The sequence below is a fragment of the Dasypus novemcinctus genome, chromosome 3 (genome assembly GCF_030445035.2).
Source record: "Dasypus novemcinctus isolate mDasNov1 chromosome 3, mDasNov1.1.hap2, whole genome shotgun sequence".
Taxonomy (NCBI): domain Eukaryota; kingdom Metazoa; phylum Chordata; class Mammalia; order Cingulata; family Dasypodidae; genus Dasypus; species Dasypus novemcinctus.
The window spans coordinates 37,390,436-37,412,437 of record NC_080675.1 but is presented as its reverse complement, the minus strand read 5'-3'; the positions used below and the strand labels follow the sequence as shown (position 1 = coordinate 37,412,437).

At 37.9% G+C, this 22,002-nt stretch overlaps 1 protein-coding gene across 49 annotated transcripts in view; it reads left to right on the top strand.

Annotated features, from left to right (window-relative positions):
• SIPA1L1 (signal induced proliferation associated 1 like 1) overlaps positions 1-22,002 on the top strand; it is a 399,857-nt gene that overhangs the window by 138,784 nt on the left and 239,071 nt on the right. For all 49 annotated transcript variants that reach the window (XM_058293142.1, XM_058293172.2, XM_071213827.1 and 46 more), the window contains one exon: positions 20,817-20,898. The gene's annotated coding sequence lies outside the window, so the exon portion shown is untranslated. The remainder of the gene's footprint in view (positions 1-20,816; positions 20,899-22,002) is intronic.

Here is a 22,002-nt window from a genome sequence, read left to right as displayed (position 1 = left end):
GATAATTCAAAGAAACTAGGACAGTTCCCAGGCTGCTGCTTATTTGTATAGATTAAACCACAGGCATTTATAGAAAGATGCTGAAAGTAATAAATTCTCTGTATTCTAATTGTGTCCTCTTAGCAGGGTTATATTTCATTCATTTTTTTAACCTACCAATTGTGCAAAAAGTAGATATTTGTGTGTTTTATGAACTAAATTAAATGCTTTTTCCTAATAGCATTTGTTTTGCTAAGTGTTTGCCACTATTTCTTATTAAAATGGATATTTATAATTTCAAGCGTGTTGACTGGTAAGTTTTTATTACCTATTATGTATTGTGCATAAAACCCAAATTTAATGGCCTTTATTACCTGTTCTTTCAGTATTTTAACAGTTTTTTTCATATTTGTCCTCTTCTCTATTTTAATTGAAATGAGTCATGCACTGTGAATGATTTTGATCTTTAAATCAGTTATTAATGTATCTAGTGTTTATTTTTGGCGTGTAGTATAAAATAGCTTTGTCTCATAACTCATCAACAGGGTTTTAGAGTATTTCTATGGAAAAATTTTCCTAACTGCTTGGAGCAACTCCTTCAATTGCCACGTGAAACTGGCTGTTCCCTTCAGTCCCTTCAGCATCCTTCATTGCCATTTCAGTGTCTAGATTTATGTTAGCATTAATTACTGTCGGTGGGGATTCTTAGAACGAAGAATGCGTGTGTGGGTATTCACAAATGCACCATTGGGTGCTGCATTGTTCAAGTGGGTGTTGACTGTTATTTAGAGGTAAAACACTCTCTTGTCTTTGTAAATACCAGATTATTTGATTCAAGTAATATTTATTTGCTTATACATGTTAATGTTTAAAAAGAAATTTCTCCATGAGAAGCATTGATCATTCTGTTTGATCTGATGATGGCACTGACATTCTTATTGTGTAATCATAAAATAGCTAATTTTGTAATGTTTTATGCCAAGAGCAGATGCACTTCCCAGTTTAAACAGCATGCAAAACCCAAATCTAAATGCATTATTTAGAGCTATATTAAAGTCTTTGTGTTTTTTGTGATTTAAAAAAAGTAATTGTGGTTGTATTGTGAAATTTTTACATAAAATATGTGATTGCTGTCACAGTTTTAAAACTAAAGAAATGAAATTTGGCCCTTATGTTTTCGAGGATTATGTGTTATTTTGAGAGACAGTGTTACACATAGATATACATATAACTTTGGAAACAGACTGTCTGGATTCAAATCTTGGCGTTTACCACTTACCAGCTTTGTGACCCTGGGCGGGTTACTTAACCTCTCTGTGGTTTAATTTCTTCCTTTGTAAAATGGTAGCAATGTGTGATAAGAGTATTTACTCCATAAGGCTATTATGAGGATTATATAAATTAATATAACAACATTCTTGGAACAGTGTCAGGTACATAAGACTAAATAAGCAAGACTGTAAATGGTGAAATAGGTATATGTGTTACAGGGGTGTATTAGTCAGCCAAAGGGGTGTTGATACAAAATACCAGAAATTGCTTGGTTTTATAAAGGATATTTATTTTGGATAGGAGCTTACAGTTACCAATCCCTAAAGCATAAATTACTTTCCTCATCAAAGTCTATTTCCATGTGTTGGAGCAAGATGGCTGCTGGCGTCTGTGAGAGTTCAGTCTTCCTGGGTTCCACTGGGCTCAGCTCCTCTGTTTTCTTCATAAGGTCAGCTGTAGACTATGAGGCCCTCTAGACTTTGCCTCTCCCCACAAGGTCATTTGTAGCCTATCAGGCGAATGGCTCAGTCTGTCTCCCTGGGGTTTCTGCCATGTGTAAGGAGCCATCTCTATTCCTCTGTGTTCTTCTCCTGGCTCAGGTCCTGTCTTTCTGGGGCTTGCTTCTCTTTTCCTCTGCGTGTTGACTTCCTGGGGTTCCAGCTTAAGACTTCAGCATCAAACTCGAACATCAAAACTCCAACATCAGAAAACCCTTAACTCTGTCCTTTGCCATGCCTTTTATCTGAGTCCCCACCCACCAAGGGGTGAGGACTCAACGCCCTAATAACGTGGCCCAGTCAAAGCCCTAATCATAACTTAATTATGCCCAGGTTCAGACCAATTTACAAACATAATCCAATATCTATTTTTGGAATTCATAACTATGTCAGACTGCTGCAAGGGGCTTCTCCTATAAACAGTTCAAGTTCTTTTAAGTAGGCCTGTGATTTCTTTACCAGTCAATGATATTTTCAATGTGACTTTTGTGATGAGTATTGTTCTGGGTTCTCTGTGTCATACAGAAGAAATAAAAGACATAATATCTACATTGAAAGCTTGAGCATATTTAAATAGGTACCCAAATGGAGAAATATACAAATGAAAGTGTTATATATAGGAGTGAAATAAATGAAAAGATGAATCTTTTGCAATAAAAGCGGGGGAAGCTAAAGGGGATGAAGAAAATTAAAGGTGGATTTTGATCTTGGAAGACAGGAATTATAAAATCCCATCACAAATAAAACCTCAGCTTTGTGTCTATGAAACCAAATATCTTTACGAAATAAAGCTCATTCTCTCTTGTTTTCATCTGTAGCTCTTTCTACTCCACAGTAGAAACTAAGTGCTACAGCCCAGAGTTCCCTGACTTGCCATGACTGTTCCATTTCCAAGCCATTGTGGCATGTCCTGATTCTGGAATGCTCTGAAATATCCATTTCCCTCTACTTAACTGATCTAATCCCTGACTTCTTCCTTCTGAGTCCACTCTAATCTCACTTGCAAGATCCTGTCTCCAGTCATCTACACTGAGCCCCAGCTTTAACCTTAGTTCATAGTTATTATTCTGGGGGCACTAAATCTACATGAGAGTTCTTTGCAAACTATGAAATATAGTACAAATGTGAGAGGGCAGCATTGCCTTATTTTTCTTGCATAATTTTTTTTTTTTTTACCTGTTACGTGTTTATCCTGTCATATACTTCCCCCATCATACACAGTAACTGAGAGCTCCTAGAGGTCAAAAACCATGTTTTTTAACCTACCCCAGCTGCCCCCTCTCCACCCCAAAAAAAGAGAAATTTAAGGGGGCTTGGAGCTATAATGACTGAGGGGACTAAACAATGCTCTGCTAATTGTAGTAAAAGTGGTTAACATGGACAACATCCAGGTCTCCCACTGGAGGCTGTATAAGTGTAGTCAGTCAGAGGACCCTGCACATTCATGTGGCAATTAAGGAAAGTGATATTGCTGTGCATTTAGTGGGTAATGTTTATGAGTGGTAGATGAAGTGGTTTATGGAAAAACTTTTAATTTTAAAGTGTTTATTGTTTTTAATAAAAACATTAGGCAGAGCTTCTAGATCAAGCATTGGATAAGTTCTTAAGTTTTACTCAGTCCTAGCCAGGAGGATATTGAGCTCAGGTGAGCAGGAACTGGAGCTGAGAGTAGGCCTGGCTTACCCTGATTGCTTTCGCCAGGCCTGGTGCTGAGCTTATGGCAGCAGCCTAGGGGCTTGGGAGGCCCCATATAGTGTGTTAAGAGCACTTAATGGAGTGATACTGGGAGGTTTGTGACTGTCAGGCTGTTCAGGTGGGCATAGGGAAATGATCAATCTGTGAGGTGACATTTCTTCCTACCTGTTGAAAATTTACCTTGGAGAACTTTCTGAGTGAGACCTTATGTTACTGCATTTTATGAAGCACTCTTAAACAGTAAATATGATCCAAATTGCGAGCACCCATCTGTCTCTACACTGGAAATTTACTGTACATTCTGATAAGGAAAAGAAGGAAGTGAAGTCAGCAGCATTGACTTCCTCCAGTGATTACGGGATTTTGAATTTGAGCAGTTTACCTTTCTGCTGTGAAGTGCCACCTGTGGCACTTCAGCAGCCTCCAATCTGGTCCCAGGCTGTGTGATTGCAAGAAGTCACTTGCTGAATGTTTTCTTAATACCTAGATGAAAAAAGTACACCCTTATATTAATTCAATTCAGTTCTCCAAGTGTTGGAGCTAGGTTGTATATAACAAAAATAGTAGGCATACAGAGACTGATAGTCTGGCAAACTGCTTATACATCGTTAGACATTTGTATTGGGAGCTCTGGGTTTTTGTTTTGCTCTGCTATTAATCAGCTGTGAGATACTGGACAAATTATATAAACTTTCTGGACCTTAGGGTCTACATCTGTAAAATGGGAGTGTTGAGATAGTGATCTGTTGTCACTCCCAAGCTGTGACTATTGCATATTTTGAAAGAAGTTGGAAAGTTTTCTAATTTTCTAATTATACATGGAAAACTTCCCAGAGGAGTCTGAAATTTTTTAGTAGCCCCCTTTTTTTTCTTAAAAGAATTATCTATTTTTCTCCCTTTGCCTCCTCCCACTCTGCTGTTTTTGCTATCTGTGTTGTCTTCTATTCTTATTTCCTTTCCCCTAGGATTCACTGGGATTCGCTAGAAACCTCTGATAGGGAGAGAGGTTCCCTGCCAATTGTGCCACTTCAGTTCCTCGTTTCTGCTGTGCTTCACCTTGACTCTCCCCTTGTCTCTCTTTTGATGCATCATCATGCTGTGTGACTCACTTGCTCAAGGCACTGGCTTACCACGCAGGCACTGGCTCACCACGTGGGCACTGGCTTGCTATGTGGGCATGCTTTCTCTTCTTCTTTTTCACCAGGAGGCCCCAGGGATTGAACCAGGTCCTTCCATATGGTAGACGGAAGCTCTATTACTTGAATCACATCTGCTTCCCTTAATAGCCCTTTTCATGCAATAGTGTCTGTTAAGGGACCTGCTATATGCCAGGGACTGTTTGGGGACTAGAGATAGAACTGTGAACAAAACAGGGTCCCTGCCCTCTAGAAACATAGATTTTAATGAGAGGAAACAAGGAATCAACTGAAGGAAAAATAGAAAGCTGTCAGGATTAGATATGGAGTTTTGAAAATGTGGTATAGAATTATTGAAAAAGTCAAGGACAATTTAGCCTTTTGGCCTGAGCAACTGTGCAGGTGGTCACTGGTGGGGTGCGGGTGGAGAATCAATATTCTGTTAAGTTTGACAATCTTGAGAGGTGTCTTGAGTTTTAATTGGAGACTCTTTGCTATGCAGATGGCATTTGCAGCGATGGGACTGGATAAGACCAGCTGATGATGGAATTTAGATAGAAAAGAGAGGAGGGTTGAGGACCAGGCCCTGGGTCCAGCATTTGGAGGTCAGTTGGAGGAGGAATGGGTGAGAGGTCTTGCTTGGCTGTCCTTGGCTTCTATTCTGCAAATATTTGTTAGGCCTAACATACCTTTTTCTTTCTCTAAAATTCAGGGACTACCTGTGTCTTAAGTTTATATTGCACCTGCATATTTAGATAAAGGTTAATAGATGCTATTAAAACAATAATGCTCCATATCTGTGATGCCTTGAGGTAACATCTAGAACTGTTTGTTAACCAGACACTCCCTATAACATACTCCCCTGGCTTTCTGGGTGGGGAGTTGAGCTGAATATCGATCAAGAGTTGGTTTTGTTTGTAACAAAGTCCGTTTTTGTCAGTTTGCTTGTTATTGTGATTGCTTGATTTAATTTTTATGTAATCTGATTAAATTTGAGTGTTCTTTTTCTCCAAAAATAAGCAAAATTCTTTGGAAAGCCTCCAAAGGCAAGCCTCTCAAAAATATTGATAATATTGCTGTTAAATTAGGTATGATTCTGACAACTATAAAAGGTTGGGGCAAATAATCAAACTTAAATAAGGATTCTTGGGTTGCTTCTTGATAATCTTTAAATTCATACCGTACTCTTACAAAGGGAAATTAGAAGTTGTGGATAATGCTTTTTTGGGTGTGATTTGTACAAGAATGATTATCTTAAAGTCAATCTGGAGACTGATTATTCATAGAAAAGACTGTGTTCCTATATCAGAAAATTGATAAACTAATGTTTTTTGTTAATTTCATGGGAACTAGGCACTCAATCACTGAGCTACATCCACTCCCCAATGAGAATTGTTTTTTTTGTTGGTTTGTTTTACGACCAGGGTTGAACCCAGATCCTTGTACATGGAAGCAAGGTGCTCAGCCACTTGAGCTACATCTGCTCGCCAGTATCCAAATTCTTGAAGAACATTTAATGGCCCTGAGAAATGTGCATTAGTATGATGTTTAATTAGAAAGAAGGCTACAAAATATTTCATATAATATGACCTGAACTTTTAAAACTATACCACAATATTAATAGAATTTATCTTTGGCATGTAGGGTTATGGGTCACTTTTGAGTTTATATATTTCATACTTACTTTAAATTTTCTAATTTTCCATTTTAATCATGTATTATTTTTGTAATCATATTTTAGTAATGGATGATTTGAAACTTTAAGAGGAAGACTTTTGAATTTGGTTGTTATTGATACTTCATAAATGCTTACTGAAAGAGAACATGAATGAAAACAGTAAAAAATTGTAGTAATTATTTATAATTAAAAATATAAGTAAAATTATTTAATTGAATATATACATCTATAATAGTTACTTTTCATCTTATAATGAAGACAATTTATGAATGTACGATATTGAAGTAAAATTACTTGTGATTGTTATAATAATTATTAAACATTTATCATAGTTATTAATCTTTATAATAACCCATCAAATTAAGCGAAATGGAATTTTTTTCATTTTAGAAATGAGAAAACAGAATCTCAGAAAGAATAGTGTCCCCAAGTTGTGTAGCTGCTAATGGAAGAACTTGACCAGATTTTCTGATTCTAACTACATTGATCTTTTTGTTCCTGGTACTATTTTCTGTTTTTTACTTCAGTGGAAAGAAGGGGTGGTGAGAATCTGGCTTAAAAGTCATGACCCGGGTAACTACTTATGAATAGGACGTTAAATGGGATGAAGTACAGATTTCTCTTTGAAGCAGGAAAATAATTCTGGGCTTGCTATATTGTTTATTTTTGCCTTAAAAATTCATAGCATTTGGGTGATGTAGTAAAAGTGATGGGAGAAAAGGCAGTTTGGAAGCAGAAATACTATGAGAAGGAGCCTTGAGCTGTGTTTTCTAAAATGGGTACATTTGTTGGAGCATAGGAAGACAGTCTTAGAACTGCTATTGCGCTGTTCAAAGAAATAAACTAAAATTTCCTAATATTCAGTATTGGGACTCAAACTAGGGCCCTTGCTTGGTTCCTAAGTCAGATGACATGTCCGTCCCTTTTGGAACACAAGCTGACCTGGGGATTGAGTGTGTGGAACGTCCCTGACACAGGAGGGGCAGGAGAGGGGCCTCTGTTCTTCCCTTGTTTGCTTTAGCCTGTTGTGACATGTTTACTCAGTAGACTTGAAGATTATGTTAACTAGCTTTAATTAAACCAACAGCCACAAAATTGATTCCTGCAAAGAACCATGGATTGTAGGTAATGTTGATAATGCAAATGCAAATGAGCTGTAAAAATCTTGCAGAGCAGAGACTTCTCTCAGTACAGGCTGTTATCAGATATGAAGGTAATTGAAAAGTGAGTTTCGCGTAAGAAAAATCATTTCTCCTTTTTGGAGTTACTGTGTAGTTACAGACTTCCAAAGTGGAGGAGATAGCTCTGATGACTAACACCAGGCATGTGTAAAGTGTTTTGAGGAACCAGAGAATAATGTTCACTGTGAGTTGTGGTCCTTTTTATGCAGTTCACTTCCTTTTTTTTCATTCCATTTAGAAACTATTTATTGAATATCTCTTAGGTACTGTGCTAGGGTGATGAAGAAGTTTTTAAGGAGCTTACATTCTAACAGGCTGTCAGTCTTATGCTAAAATGATAGAATGAGCTCTTTTTAATTGTTAGGGATTTGTGACATAATCTCAATTTAGCCCTCTTATTGAATAGCCAATTTCCCACCCTGCCAATCAGTCCCCACTATCAGTACCTGTGAACCATAGGGATTCCTCCCCTGACTTGGCATATCAGGCTTCACCTAATAGCATCCAGGCCTTTTCTTTCTTCATTTGGCTATTCATAGTTTTGTTCTTAGTGCTGATTTTCTAACTTGCATTTTTGCTAGCAAGCATTGGTGATTATTACAGCCTTAATAAAACCCCTTCAATTTGAGGCTCTAAGTAACATGAAATGAATGAATTTCCTTAACTTTTTTTTTTAATTTGTAAGTGTGAAATTCTGCATATTGCAGAATGTCCTTACTGGCTCTAAGAATAATAGAAATAGTGGCATCTCAGGCAACAGAAAAGAAAGGACTGCTGTAGTAGTGTGATGTGACATCACCTTTCACTTTGACATCTTAAGAAAAAGCAGCATTCCCTGTGTGAACAAGTCAAGGTTTATTCATGTACAGCTAGGTGGTTATTTTCAAGTACATGTCTGAAAGAACACCAACACTGCTCTTTAAAGAATGATGTAGCTTATACTTTAGTCTTGCAATATTGTAGTAAGAGCAGCATTATTAAATGCTCATCTGTTCCTGTGCACTGTTCTCATCAAGTTAATCAGATCACGAAGGTGTCTCTCCCATTTAAAAACAACCAGTCTCTTTATGTTTTTAATTGAATTATTTTGTATTGGTGAGAGCTGTGTTACCTGAAAGTTTAGTGTATCTCTTTGCACATCCCTTCTCCCCTTTGCCCCTTTTGGTGGTGATGGAGGGATGGATATTAAAGACCTTAACAAATAGGATTTCCCCAAAAGTATTAAAAATGAAAACATACGGGAAACAGACTTGGCCCAGTGGTTAGGGCACCTGCCTACCACATGGTACGTCCACGGTTCAAACCCTGGGCCTCCTTGACTCGTGTGGAGCTGGCCCATGTGCAGTGCTGATGTGCGCAAGGAGTGCCATGCCACGCAGGGGTGTCCCCCGCATAGGGGAGCCCCGCACACAAGGAGTGTGCCCCGTAAGGAGAGCCGCCCAGTGCAACAGAAAGTGTAGCCTGCCTAAGGATGGTGCCGCCTGCATGGAGAGCTAACACAACAAGATGATGCAACAAAAAGAAGCACAGATTCCCGTGCTGCTGACAACAGAAGCAGACAAACAAGAGGACACAGCAAACAGACACAGAGAACAGACAACCAGGGCGTGTGGGGGGAAGGGGGAAGAAATAAATGAATAAATAAATCTTTAAAAAAAAAAAAAGAAAACTTAATGGTCACAGTCATAATTTATGACTAATTATGGCAAGAGTAGAGGAAAGGAAATTATTCTGCTATCTTGATATTTAAGTCTTGAGGACCTTTTGAAAATAGAGAAAAATATAAGGAATAAAATTAAATTATTCATAGCTTCACCATTAAATAAAATTTTTAAATTTTTAATTTTTAAAATTCTTTTTAAAGTAATAAGTTTGTGATCATTTTATGCAATTGAATCACCTACAATAAAGCATGCAGGAAATACTTGAAAAAGGAAAAGAGCGATCAGTAAGTGGGATGAGGTAACATCTGTATTTATCCTTTTAGAGGTCATTATATTGTTTTTTCTTTGAATTAGGTAAAGGAAAATGCTTTGGGGGAGTAGAAAACTGATAGTTTTTGACAAAGCCAGTGCATAAACGTCTCTTGGGAAATGAATTTATTATTGCACTTTGAACTTTTGTCAGCTCTTTTCTGTTTGTGATTGCAAGCTACTTTCCCTTTCTTTCACTTGTTGAGTTAGAACATCAGTTCTAATATAAGGCTTATAGTAACAAAGATAGAATATCTGGCACATTGTAGATGCACCAGTACTTTGTTGTTAGTAGAGATGACGAAGTGCAGATGTTCTCAACAAAACTGGTTTCCTTGACCTTTTCCTCTTATATAGGAGCTCTTCAAGTTTTAAAATAAACTATCTGTGCGTTGAATTTTTCTGTTGAGGAAATGGACCATGTGTGTGAAGCCCCGTGGGCTGGAGATAGACTGGTTTGTAGTAGGTAAACCTTGGATTACTCTGAGTTCATGCAGCTGTTTTCCTGATACTTCCTGTGCTTTGTAACATCAACATCTCAAACATCAGATGCCAAAATGACTAGAATTGTTGGGCTTTGTTGAATTTGGCATTCTTGCTCTTAAACAACCATTTTTGTGACTGAGCAGATAAACTCTGGAAAGAAATGATTTGGTGCTGTGTTTTAAAATATTATATTTAAAAACACTGGCATAAATGACAATTAACACTAAATTGTTCCATCTTTACAACTCATTTCTATTGCAATATTCTATGGATATTTATATAACTTAGGGAAAATGTTGTGAACTTGAGGTGTCTTTAATTTTTAAAAAGTTAACATGAAGTGAAATTGTCTTTTTTTCCTTTGGTGTACTGTTTTTTTGTTGATGTTGTTTGAGTTTTAGCACATGAATGGATTTCTCTTGCCACCTCCACAACTCCTGGCACTCCCCTGTATGCCCACCAGAATTCTCTGGAGATAAACTCTCTTTCCACTCTTAATTCCTGGGAACTATTGATCTGCTTTCCAGCCTTATAGTTTTGTCTGTTCTAGAATGTTATTTACACTTGCATGCAGAAGCGTATATTAGGAAATCTTTGAGATTTTCTTCTTTCACTCAGCATGATACCTTTGGGATCCTTTTAAGTTGTGGGTATTGATAGCTCCTTCCTTTTAATTGTTGAGTAGCGTTCCATTGTATAGATGTACTTCAGTTGATTTATCCATTAACTAGTTGAGGGATATTTGGGTTCTAATTTTGGGGTATTACATATAAAGCTGCTATGAACACTTGGGTACACATCTTTGTAAGGGCATATGCTTTCATGTCTCTTGGGTAACCAAGGAGTGGAATGGCTGGATTGTAAGGTATGTGTATATTTAACTTTTTTTATTGATTTTAATTTTATTTATTAAACATTTGCCCCAGTCTCTGAATTAGGTCCTGAGAATTAAAAATAAGCCATCTTTTCAGTTTTAACAGATGATTTTGCACTTTCCCTCACAAAGAAAATTGAAGCTGTCAGATGAATAGCTATTTTTATATTTAACTTTTAAAGAGACTTTCAAACCATTTTCCAGAGTTGCTGTGCCATTTTGCATTTCCACCAGCAACATATGAGAATTTCAGGAGCTTTGCATCCTTCTTAGCAGTTGGTATTGTCAGTAGTTTTCTTTTCAACCTTCTATTAGATGTATAGTGGTAGTATTGTAGTTTGTTGGTTTTTGTTTTTTGGGTTTTTTTGGTGATTTTATTCTGCATTTCCATGATGGCTAATGATGTTGAGCATCTTCCATATGCTTATTTGCCATTTTTATATATCCTCTTTGGTGAAGTGTCCATTTTTTTGAAGTGTCTGTTTTTTTGTTTTGTTTTGTTTTTTGCCCATTTTTTTGTCTTTATTTTTTTAATGTTACATTAAAAAAATATGAGGTCCCCATATATCCCCCACCCACCTCACCCCACTCCTCCCCCCATAACAACAACCTCCTCAATCATCATGAGGCATTCATTGCATTTGGTGAATACATCTCTGATTTTTTGCCCATTTTTAATTGGGTTATTTTCTTGGTTGAGTTTTGAGAGTTTTTAAATATATTCTGGATGCTAATCATTTGTTGCGTATGATTTGCAGGGTTTTTTTTCATAGTCTGTAGCTTATTTTTTCATGCTTATAATAGTGCCTTTCACAGAAAAGGAGTTTTTAATTTTGTTGATGTCCATTTTATCAGTTATTTTAATGGATCATGCCTTTGGGTCATGTCCAAGAACTTTTTGCCTAATGTGAGGTCAGCAAGATTTTCTTTTAAAAGTTCAAACATTTTACAATCTGTGATCCATTTTGAATTAAATTTTATGTAAGGTATGAAGTTTAGGTCACAGTTCATTTTTTGCATATGACGTCCAATTGCTCTGTTTATTGAACAGAAAATTCTCTATTGAATTACTTTTTCTACCTTTATCAAAAATTAATTGAATATCTTTGTGTGGGTCAGTTTCCCTGTGGCTCTAGCCATGGAGAGCCCTTCTGCAGTCCTTCAGCCACAAAGGTGGTGCTTTAGAATGGGGTGGCATCCTTCCGTGATTGCCCACATTAGAGCCACGCGGCAGAAAAAGAGAGAGGTATAAAGAACAGATGCTTGCCCTTATATCTTGGGATCACAGTGCTTCTGATTGAAGAGGAAGGTTCTTCTCCTTCAGAGTTTTAGATGACTCTGGTCCCTGCTGCTATTTCTGCCACCGTAGAATTGCTTTGGGCTGGGGAGTGTGAGAACAGAGGGGGATAAAATTGAAAGTGGGGCATTTTGCCCCACTCTCTCTCCAGTGTTAGGATTACTTCCTCCTGCTCTCTGAGCTAGAACTAAAAGGTTTTCTCTCCCTTTCTGTACCCTGGTGTTCACTGTTGGGTGTTGGGCTGCTAGGGTTCCTGGCAGGGGGGTTCCAGAGACAACAATGAGGTACTCATCATCAGTTTGGTGGTGTTTAAATCCTGGTTTTTTTGGCCCATCACTTACTTTTTAGAGCCCTCAAATAACTGCTTCATGAATTCTTCCCAGGTGTTTTAGGTGCAATCAGTGGAGAAACAAGGTACAGTAAGCTTCCTCCACCTTACCTGGAATTGGCACCCCTCTGTATTGTTCTTAAATGCAAAATTTGGAGTAGTGTTTTGGGCAAATTGCGTAAATCTTGAAATAATCGATATTGTGGGCAGCTATTTCTATTAAACTCTTTTTAAAATGGTGTATTATCTTGGCTAAATTGATTTACCATTGCATAAAATATGAGAACAAATTGGAACATTTTAGTTCTGTGGAAATCTTGTGGTAATATTACAATAGGGTCTTTTCTTTTGCTTCTCTATCTTTCGAAAAAATCCTAACAATTTAAGGTAAGCATTTTACTATCAAATGCAAATGTGCATTTAGTGCCATTTGGTTTTAGGTACGGTAATGCTCCTGCATGAACCTGGGAAGACCATAGTCATTCATTATACTGTTTGATTTCTGGTTCTCATCTTTTGTTTCATTAAGAATGGTCTAATTTAAGCCCTCAATATCCAGTTAGTGAATTGCCTCTGAGATGCTGAGTTCATTAGGCTTTGTTCTGAACTTCTTGCATAAACTTAAAGAGGAATTAGAGAATTTGGGGAAGTCCAAAGAAGAGGGGCTAATGATTAACATATTCTTTCTCTACTGACTTTGAGTAAATGTGGACTAAATATAATTATCCAGACAGCTGGTGAAAAACAAATATAGCTCAGTGGATTCCTAATGGAAACAACAACATGGTCTAGATATTAGCCAGTTTATTTTAAGTAATTATTTAACAGTGGAAAACCATTAAAAATTAGGGGAAAGGCAGGAAGAGATGAGAGGTGGAGGCGTCTTTGGGACATGGAGCTGCCCTGGATGGTACTTCAGAGGCAATCACCGGACATTGTAAATCCTCACAGTGCCCACTGGATGGAATGGAGGAGAGTATGGGCTATGATGTGAACCAATGTATATGAGATGCAGAGGTGCCCAAAGATGTACTTACCAAATCCAATGGATGTGTCATGATGATGGGAACGAGTGTTGTTGGGGGGGGGGGAGAGGGGGGATGGGGGGATGGGGTTGAATGGGACCTCACATATATATTTTTAATGTAATATTATTACAAAGTCAATAAAAAAAAATTAGGGGAAATCAACTATAGGTGATCATAAATCTCTTGAAATCTACCTCAGGAGGCCATGTTAATGGAGTCACAGCAGGATATAGGAGTAGATAATTAGAAAGGCCAAGTTTAAGATAGTTAAGAACAATTCATTTGGCACTTAAATGATAGACGGTGGTAAAATATAAAGATGGAAGTGGTTGGATAATCCCGCGATATTCCTTTTTAGATATTTCTACATTGGTAGTTTGCTGTTGGTGTTCTAAGGCTTTTAGTATCTGTTTTCCGTAAAATATTAAGTGTTCTGAAGGCTCAGGCACTCTTTCACGGTGCTTGCCATTCTCTTATTATTATTATTATTATTTTAAAGACTTATTTATTTATTTATCTATTTATTTATTTCTCTCCCCTTCCCCCCACTCCCAGTTGTCGTTCTTTGTGTCCACTCGCTGCGCTCTCCTCATTGTCCACTTCTGTTGTTGTTAGCAGCAAGGGAATCTGTGCCTCTTTTTATTGTGTCATCTTGTTGTGTCAGCTCTCCGTGTGTGCAGTGCCATTCCTGGGCAGCCTAAACTCTCTTTTGCGCTGGGTGGCTCTCCCTACGGGGCACACTCCTTGCGCGTTGGGCTCCCCTATGCAGGGGACACCCCAGAGTGGTGCGCATTCCCTGCGTGCATCAGCACTGCGCGTGAGCCAGCTCCACACGGGTCAGGGAGGCCTGGGGTTTGAATCACAGACCTCCCATGTGGTAGACGGATGCCCTAACCACTGGGCCAAGTCAGCTTCCCCTCTTATGATTAAAGCTAATAACAATTGGGAATGCTTATGGAGCTTTTGTGCCAGATCGTGCACTGAGCTTATCCCATATCATCCTCGCAGTAGTCCTGGTCGACTGGTCCTATTTGATCAGAAAGGAGATGGCACATACACAGAGAGTAAGTGCTTAGGATTTGACTCTGAATGGTCAGTCTCTCGAGCCTTTACTCTTAACCCTTCTGCTATGAGATTGACCAGTTGAACAGGGAAAAATTTCTGGAAAGAAGCAATTGGGGAGATTAAATTAAATGCTAAAAATTATGCATTGTATAAAAGGGAAGAGTATATTGACTAGGTATGTAGAAGCTTCAAACATCAGTTGCTAGGTCACTGATAACCCAGCTTAAACCAAGGGAAGAATGTGAACAGTCTCAATTATATGGTTCATTATGTCAGCAGAACATTTTTTTCTGCCAGTTTTGCCCATGTGAACTTGATATAAGTAAGTACATTTTATCACCACTCTCTTCCTGAATATTTCTCACTCTGTAGAATTGTGCCATGGTGAACCTCATTCAATTGCAAAGAAACAAATCCAAAGGAAGACTTAGGTCAGTTTGGCTTCAAGGAGAAAACAATACAGTTCTTTTTTCATAGGGATAATTTAGGTTCTGATGCATTTTATCTTTCTAACTTCCCAGATGATCTTATGGAGATGAGTCCTTGTTTGTGTTCAAAGAAGATGACTCCTCTCATTCCTCTCCCTTTTTCATCCAAATTAATTAAAGTGCTCTTAGACTAGTTGGTTGATTTTGTTCTTCAGGAGAGAATAGGATCCTTAAGGAATTGAGGAATGGCGTTAACATCCTGTCCAGATGCATATTTGTGCCTGGATGCTCACGTTTATACACACTTCTCTTTGTGAATGCACAGGATGCCGCCAACTTAGAGTCAGTCAGACAACTTGTGTGGTAGTTTTCCTTTTTATAGACAATTTTCAGCCAAGCTAAGCACAGATAAGGTTTGTTCTTGATGCCTGCAGAGCTGTTTTGCTCCCCTTTTGACTTTATAAGTTAGAGATCATAGTAGTCTTCGGGAGAAGAGTCTTACAAGTGGTCAAAATTTGAGGCTATTAAAATTTTACTCCTTACCTAAATCTAAAACTTGTTTTAGATGATAGTTTACCCACGTTGCGTGCAAATGATAAGTGTTTAAGATTCAGGTTTTCTTTATATTAGGAACAGTTGGTTTTAAGTAGAGGCATTTGAGTATGAAACCAGTAGTGGGTATCGTACTCTATGGTATCTTATGGTGAAGTTGCATTTTCCTCCTTGTGATAATGTCCGTGAATTTAGTTTTCTTTTACAACTTTATGTGCAGCATTGTGCAATGCTTTGTGAGAATTTAAAAACTGGACCACTTGATTCTGTTCTTCTGGAATCATTGATACTGTTTAGGAAATTACATTTATAAAAATCTTCCCAGAAACAAAGGGAAACCTAATTTAATTGTAATTCCTTAGAAAAACCCTAAGAGCCTGGGTGAATTTAAAGTTTGAATTATAAGTCTCAAGCCTTATTCTTGCTTATCTGGACTATTGGTATACCATCACATTCTCCCACTGCTCTCAGTTCATTTTCCATGGAGTGTCTGTACAAATATATGTCTTTTGATGCCACTTTACCTGCTTACAACTTTCATGAGGCTCTTCACAGCCCAAGCAGAAACTCCAGGATTATTCATCTGGCCTTCAAGCCCTCAGATGGAAACGTTGCCGTCCTGGGCAGCCACATTACCTACCACTGCTCTCTGCATTGAACTTGCTCCTTATGATAAATCATGTGGTCTGTGACCTCAGAGTGCATGTGCTGTTCCCCTTCAGTGCTTCCCATTCCACCTCCTTCCTTCTGTAAGATTTTACTCAAGTGTTTCCTTCCTTCCAGCACCACAAGGCTGGGCTGTGTGCCCACTCTGCACTCCAGTAGCATTGTATTTACCTCTCTCCTCTGTCACTTTATGGTGTTTATCTATTCATTTGAGCTGTGACTTTCTTAAGAGCAGGGGACCATGCCTTAATTACCTGTGCATCTCAACCCCAGTATAGAAACTGACACATAGTAGATACTATCCTGAGTGTATTAATGCAATGGTGAGTGAAATGATGAAGTTGCCTTTTGCAGTAGTAAGTTCCCATCACCAGAAGTATTTTCAGGCAGGAGCTGAGAGGACTCTCTTCTTAGAGGTTGCTTTACCTCTCATTTTGATTTTTATTAGATATGATGCTTTTAGTCGAACAGCTTTTTTTTTTCTCTTCTGACACTGTAAGTAACTCAGTTATTTAAATATTTAAAATATTTTTAGTAATTAGCATCATATTAATAGCTACCAAATGCCTATTAATGTCAGACAGTTTGCTAGGTTCTTTTTTATATATTAGCACTAATTTTTCCAACAGTGCTTGAAGGGAATGATAGCGTTATTTTCATTTTAAAGTTGTGGGAACTGAGGTCCAGAGAGAAGTAAACTAGTTTTCCCAAGGTTTTACCTAAAGTAAGAAATTATTAGAATGAGGATTCAAATCTAGGTTTGAACATGAACTGCCTATACGTTTTATGCTATACCACTTTGCCCATAGAGAGAACTGATGTTTCTGTAAGGCTCTCCATACAGCAGGATTCCATGGTTGTCTAGTAGTAGTAGTGACAGTACGCTTTCTGTTAGTTTAGCAACAATCCATTTGAAATAGAAGGGATTGATCTTTTAAAAACCAAAAAAATGTAAAAATGGAAATAAAATAATTTTCTGTTTAATTTCTCCATTTGAATTTTGTTATCTTGAGTTTTATTTGTTAGGTAAATGCAGAAATTTTTGTGTCAATAAATTTCTTACTCTGTTGAAAGACAAGAGTCTTCCCCAACCTTAATCCCAGGTCTCTGCAATCATTCTGCTTATATTGATGTCTGGTGTGATACTTTCGCCATCTTCCATGGGAATGGGGGGAGGGATACAATAGTATTTTCACAAAAATAAAGTAATTTAGAAACATATCTTGCCTAAATCAGGGGAGTTGCTATAAAGCAACTAAACTTTTCTCCCCCCTACCCTGCTACCCCTAGATGGCTTCCTTGTCTATTTGCTTATTGTTTTTGCTCATTGTCTGCTAGTTGTGGTTTTTTTTTTCTTTAGAAGGCACCAGGAACCAAACTGAGGACCTCCCATGTAGAAAGTGGCTGTTCAATCACTTGAGCCATGTCTGCTCTCTGCTTGTTTGTGTTTGCTTGTTGTCTGCTTGTTGTTTGTTCGTCTTCTTTAGAAGATTGGAAACTGAACCTGGAACTTCCCGTATGGGAGGCAGGTGTTCAACTGCTTGAGCCACATCTTCCCCAGCAACTATGCCTTTTTAAAATAACATAATAAGGGGTATCAAGTAGAATAAGAATTATATTACGTTTAAATTGCAGTGTGATTCTGTGGTAGGAATCAACGTTAACTAGGGATTAGTTCAGATCATAGATCCCCAAATGGTCTCTAAGAGTTCACCTAGCTTAGAGGTTTTTGTAAATTGCTTGTTTTTGTATTGTGTTATGAATGTTTAACTTTACAATCCCTCCTGCACTTTGCCTCCACACTCCTGCTCTCTCTAAATGTTTTGCTGGCCCCATGTATTCTCCTTAGTTCATTGCCCAGAGTAGATCAGGTGTTTCAAGAACTAGATGTCTTTTGTGCCCAGTGAAAAAATTGAAAAGCATTTCATTTAAGTTTAATTTTAAAAGATGTTTAACAATCATTTAGATATGAGATTTAGACAAAAAAGTTAGTGAATTATGAAATAATGTTTTAATACTGTAAATTTATTTGGAATTGCTTTTTGCCAGATCTCACCATGAATACTTTAAATGTTCTCTAGCATCGTCAGTTTGTGTTTGACTAGTAAGAACAGGGATCTGCTTAAGCAGGTTTTGGTTTTCTTACATAAAACATCTAAGGAAACCATTTAAGGTTGGTGGTCCCACCAAGTCACCAGGACCAGAGTCTTGTGACTTTCAGCATCTTAGTGTAAAGCATTCACCCTCAGAAAAACATGACATTGTTGGAGCTCCAGCCAAGATGTCTGTAAGAGGAGGGGAAAGGAAAGGAGCAAAAGGACTTTCTGGAAGCCCTACTCAGTGACTTCCACTTGAAACTCCTTGGCCACCACTTTCCTCAAGGGACGCTCAGATGTGGTGTTTAAGTGGGCACACATTGCCAGCCCAACTAGAATATACTTTTATTACTAAGGAGAGGGGTTGGGGAGTGGAAATTGGTTTGAAAGAGTTGACTCTGTCACAAGATGAAAAAAAAAATTAAGTCATGAATTTTCCAGACCGTCTTATCAAAGTTTAAACTATATATAAGGATATTTTAAAGAAATATTTCTTCTTTTTCCTGTTCATTGCTATGCTTTTGTAAAATTCTTAATGTATTTTTATTATTATCTAATAAGTAATCTTATTAAACTATAAATATTAATAATCTATTTAAAAATAGATAATACATGCTTCAGATTAAGAAATTCTTTCATGCCTCTCCTAAAGGCACATGTTTTAGAAACATTTATGAAAACTCACCAGGTCTTTTTTTTTTTTATTGCAGAGCCCTCCATTAGATATAACTTTTGAAAGCTCAGTCGCTCAAGTATTAAGAATTTGTTCTGGGAGGATAAGCTCACTGTTCTAGTACCAGATTCTGGCATGCTCTTCTGTTGTACCATGGTCTTTCTTGCATCTTGAATTTTCCTGCCTGGCAAATTCTCTGCATGGAAAGTTTTGCCTATCCCCCTCGACCTGGGCAAGTTCTGTTTGATCCATCAAGTTTCATTTGCTCTGGTTAGCTTTCCCTTTTGTACATGCTGTCTTCCTTACCCACCTCATCCCCTCCTTGTCTGGTTTAGTGGTGGAGTTACGGCTAGGAAGTGTTTTCTTAGCTTCTGTGTATCCTGGAGTTGCTGAGGAAGTTAAGCAGTCCATGTAAAGCACTTAGAGCAGTGCTTGGTCTCCCCGAGGAAGCACAGGTTGCAGGTTGCGTACATCCATCACATTTTCACACTGCATTGTAATTGCTTCTCTGCTGTTCTCTTGCTTTTCTGGATGGTAAATTCCTAAGGGCAGTTGCCTTGTTTTGCTTGTTAGAGTGATTCCTGGCCTCTGTGCCAGTGTTTTGTGTGTAGTACGTGCTCATTAAGTGTTGAATGAATGAGTGTGTGTGGGTGAGTAGGAAGAGAAAAAAGGAAGATTGGAGTTGTCCAGTTCCCACTTTCACCCTCGTTAGCCCATGGGGATATGAGATGGTAAAGTCTGTACATTGTGGAGGCAGTTAACAGAGCATCTGAGCCCTGCAGGGACTGACAGTTTCTCTTCCTCACTTGATATTACTGAATGAGTTGGTGCTCATGCAATGCCATGGCATAATTCAGAACTACACAATTATCTGTCATTTTAATTTAGAAGCTGTTTATTTGCTTCAAGTTGTTTATTTAACATTTATTGTGTATCTACTCTGTGCTGGGTTCTGGAGCTGCAAATGTGAACAAGAATAATCCTTGCCTTTAAGTTTTTCTAGGCTGTTGAGGGAGACAGACTGATAGGCAGATGTATACACACAACTCATCCTCGATGTGTAAGTGCTTAAATGATAGGTAAAGAATATGAACAGAGGAGGGGAATCATGATTCTATAAGCTTGTTTATATTAATGTATATAAGATAACAGAGTGTTGCTAGTAATAACAGGCAAAACAGCATCAGGGGTGATTATTTAAGCCTCTGCAGCAGCAGTGGCTTTGACCACCACTTCCTTGATAACAAAATCAAAGAAATGCTGCTTAAGACCTCCTTTTTGTGTTCCTGGTATGCATCTTTGAGGTGAATGCATGATGTAAGGTGCTATAGGAAATAACACATTCATATTTTAGAAGGTTGAAGGAAGGAGGAAAAAGGATAAAATTCTGAACAGAGTAAGCTCCCTTTAAGCCACCTTTCTTTAAATTGCTCAAAACACATATACTTGCTTCATGCTGGCCAGAACTTAATCATGTAGCCTCACCTAGCTGCAAGGGAGGCCAAGAAAGGTGGTCTTTTGGCTAGGTGCATTGCTTCCTCTGGATAAACTGGGAGTTCTATTATGAATAAGGCGAGAATAGACTTTGGGTGGGAACAAGGAGCTTCAGCCACACTGCTCAGTATATGTTCTTTGAATAAATGAATAAAGAAATGAAGTATGACCAAATCGAGGCTTTTGGTGTAGATGCTGTCCATTTACTTTTTGTGGTCTGGATTTTTAAATCTTAAAAAAAAAATTGATTTTTCAGATGTGTAGAAATGAACTATTTGGATTTTCTCTGCTTTGGGGATCACAGTATTAGTTTATCTTTAGATGTGGTAAACTGGCCCAGAATTTAGACTAATAAGAGAAGTCAGACTTTGTGTGTAAACATACATATATACATATCTTTTGCCCTTTTTTTTTTTAGGAGACACTGGGGATTGAACCTGGGACCTTGTACATGGAAGCAGGCGCTCAACCACTGAGCTATACCCACTCCGACATACCTGGTATTTTTACTTCCATTATTGATTGTTAGTTGTTTAATTTATTCAAGCGGTTGTTAAAGAATTGCTGTTATTTTGGTTTATAGAAATAAATAGGTAATGTTATGTTTACAGATGTTCTTCCAGAGATTTAGTTGTTTGATTTTTTTTTTTTTTTTACCTCTGTCCTGGTGGTGATTTTCTTCATGTGAATATTAAAATTGACTGGGCATAATTTCCTGAGTAGTACAATGTCCTAGTGCCAATATTACACCACTGTAGCCCCATTAAAAATAATTTTTTAAAAATTATAAAATTTCTCAAATGCTTTGTGGCTCCTCAGAATTGAGGATGATAAAATTTCCAAAAGAGTCATCAATCAGTGCTGTAAGTTTTTGCCTGATGTTATCATAGGAAATTTATGGTTTTCTTTTTATCTTCCATTTTCTGAATTAAAAATGCAAAAGAGTCCCTCGTCCCAGGAAATGGGGCGTGGCCATAAAGGCGGGCCCTCGCTCACCCATCATGCACCGCACGTTTGTGGGGAACCTGGTGCTAAACTACTTGTAGACGACCTGCTTCTGTGTCAGGGTTCATAGTAGCAGAGCAGCTCCCTTGCTGTGATCTATGGGAAGTCAGCCCTCGACACAAGGAATTGTAAAAAATAAGACATTAAAAAAAAAATAACAAAAACAAAAATACGAAAGGAAACTCGTCATTATCAGTGAGATTATTTTGGTCAGTGTGCCCCGAAAATTTATACTTTTGGAAAAGAAGTGTACTGCTTTTGTTAGCATGTATTTTTGTGATGATACTTATGCACTATGCATGCCATTAAAAATATGTGGTATTACTTCATTCTGTTGTGCAGAGCAATAGGAAATTGGTTTTCCCAAATCATCTAGCTTTGAAGAATGGCCTGCTTTTATTAGTTATGTGAAAAAGTAAATTTCAGGGACCCTCAGCTGCAGGATGCCTCTTTCTTTACAGCTGTTTCTCCTTCTTTTCTGGAGGATGCCAGTTGCTAAGAGAAGGCTTTGTTTGATGAGTATAAAGTGAACTTTGTTTAGACCTCCCTCAAGCAACTTTAACTGCCTAAGAGTCCAACCGGACATTCCTCACTACATG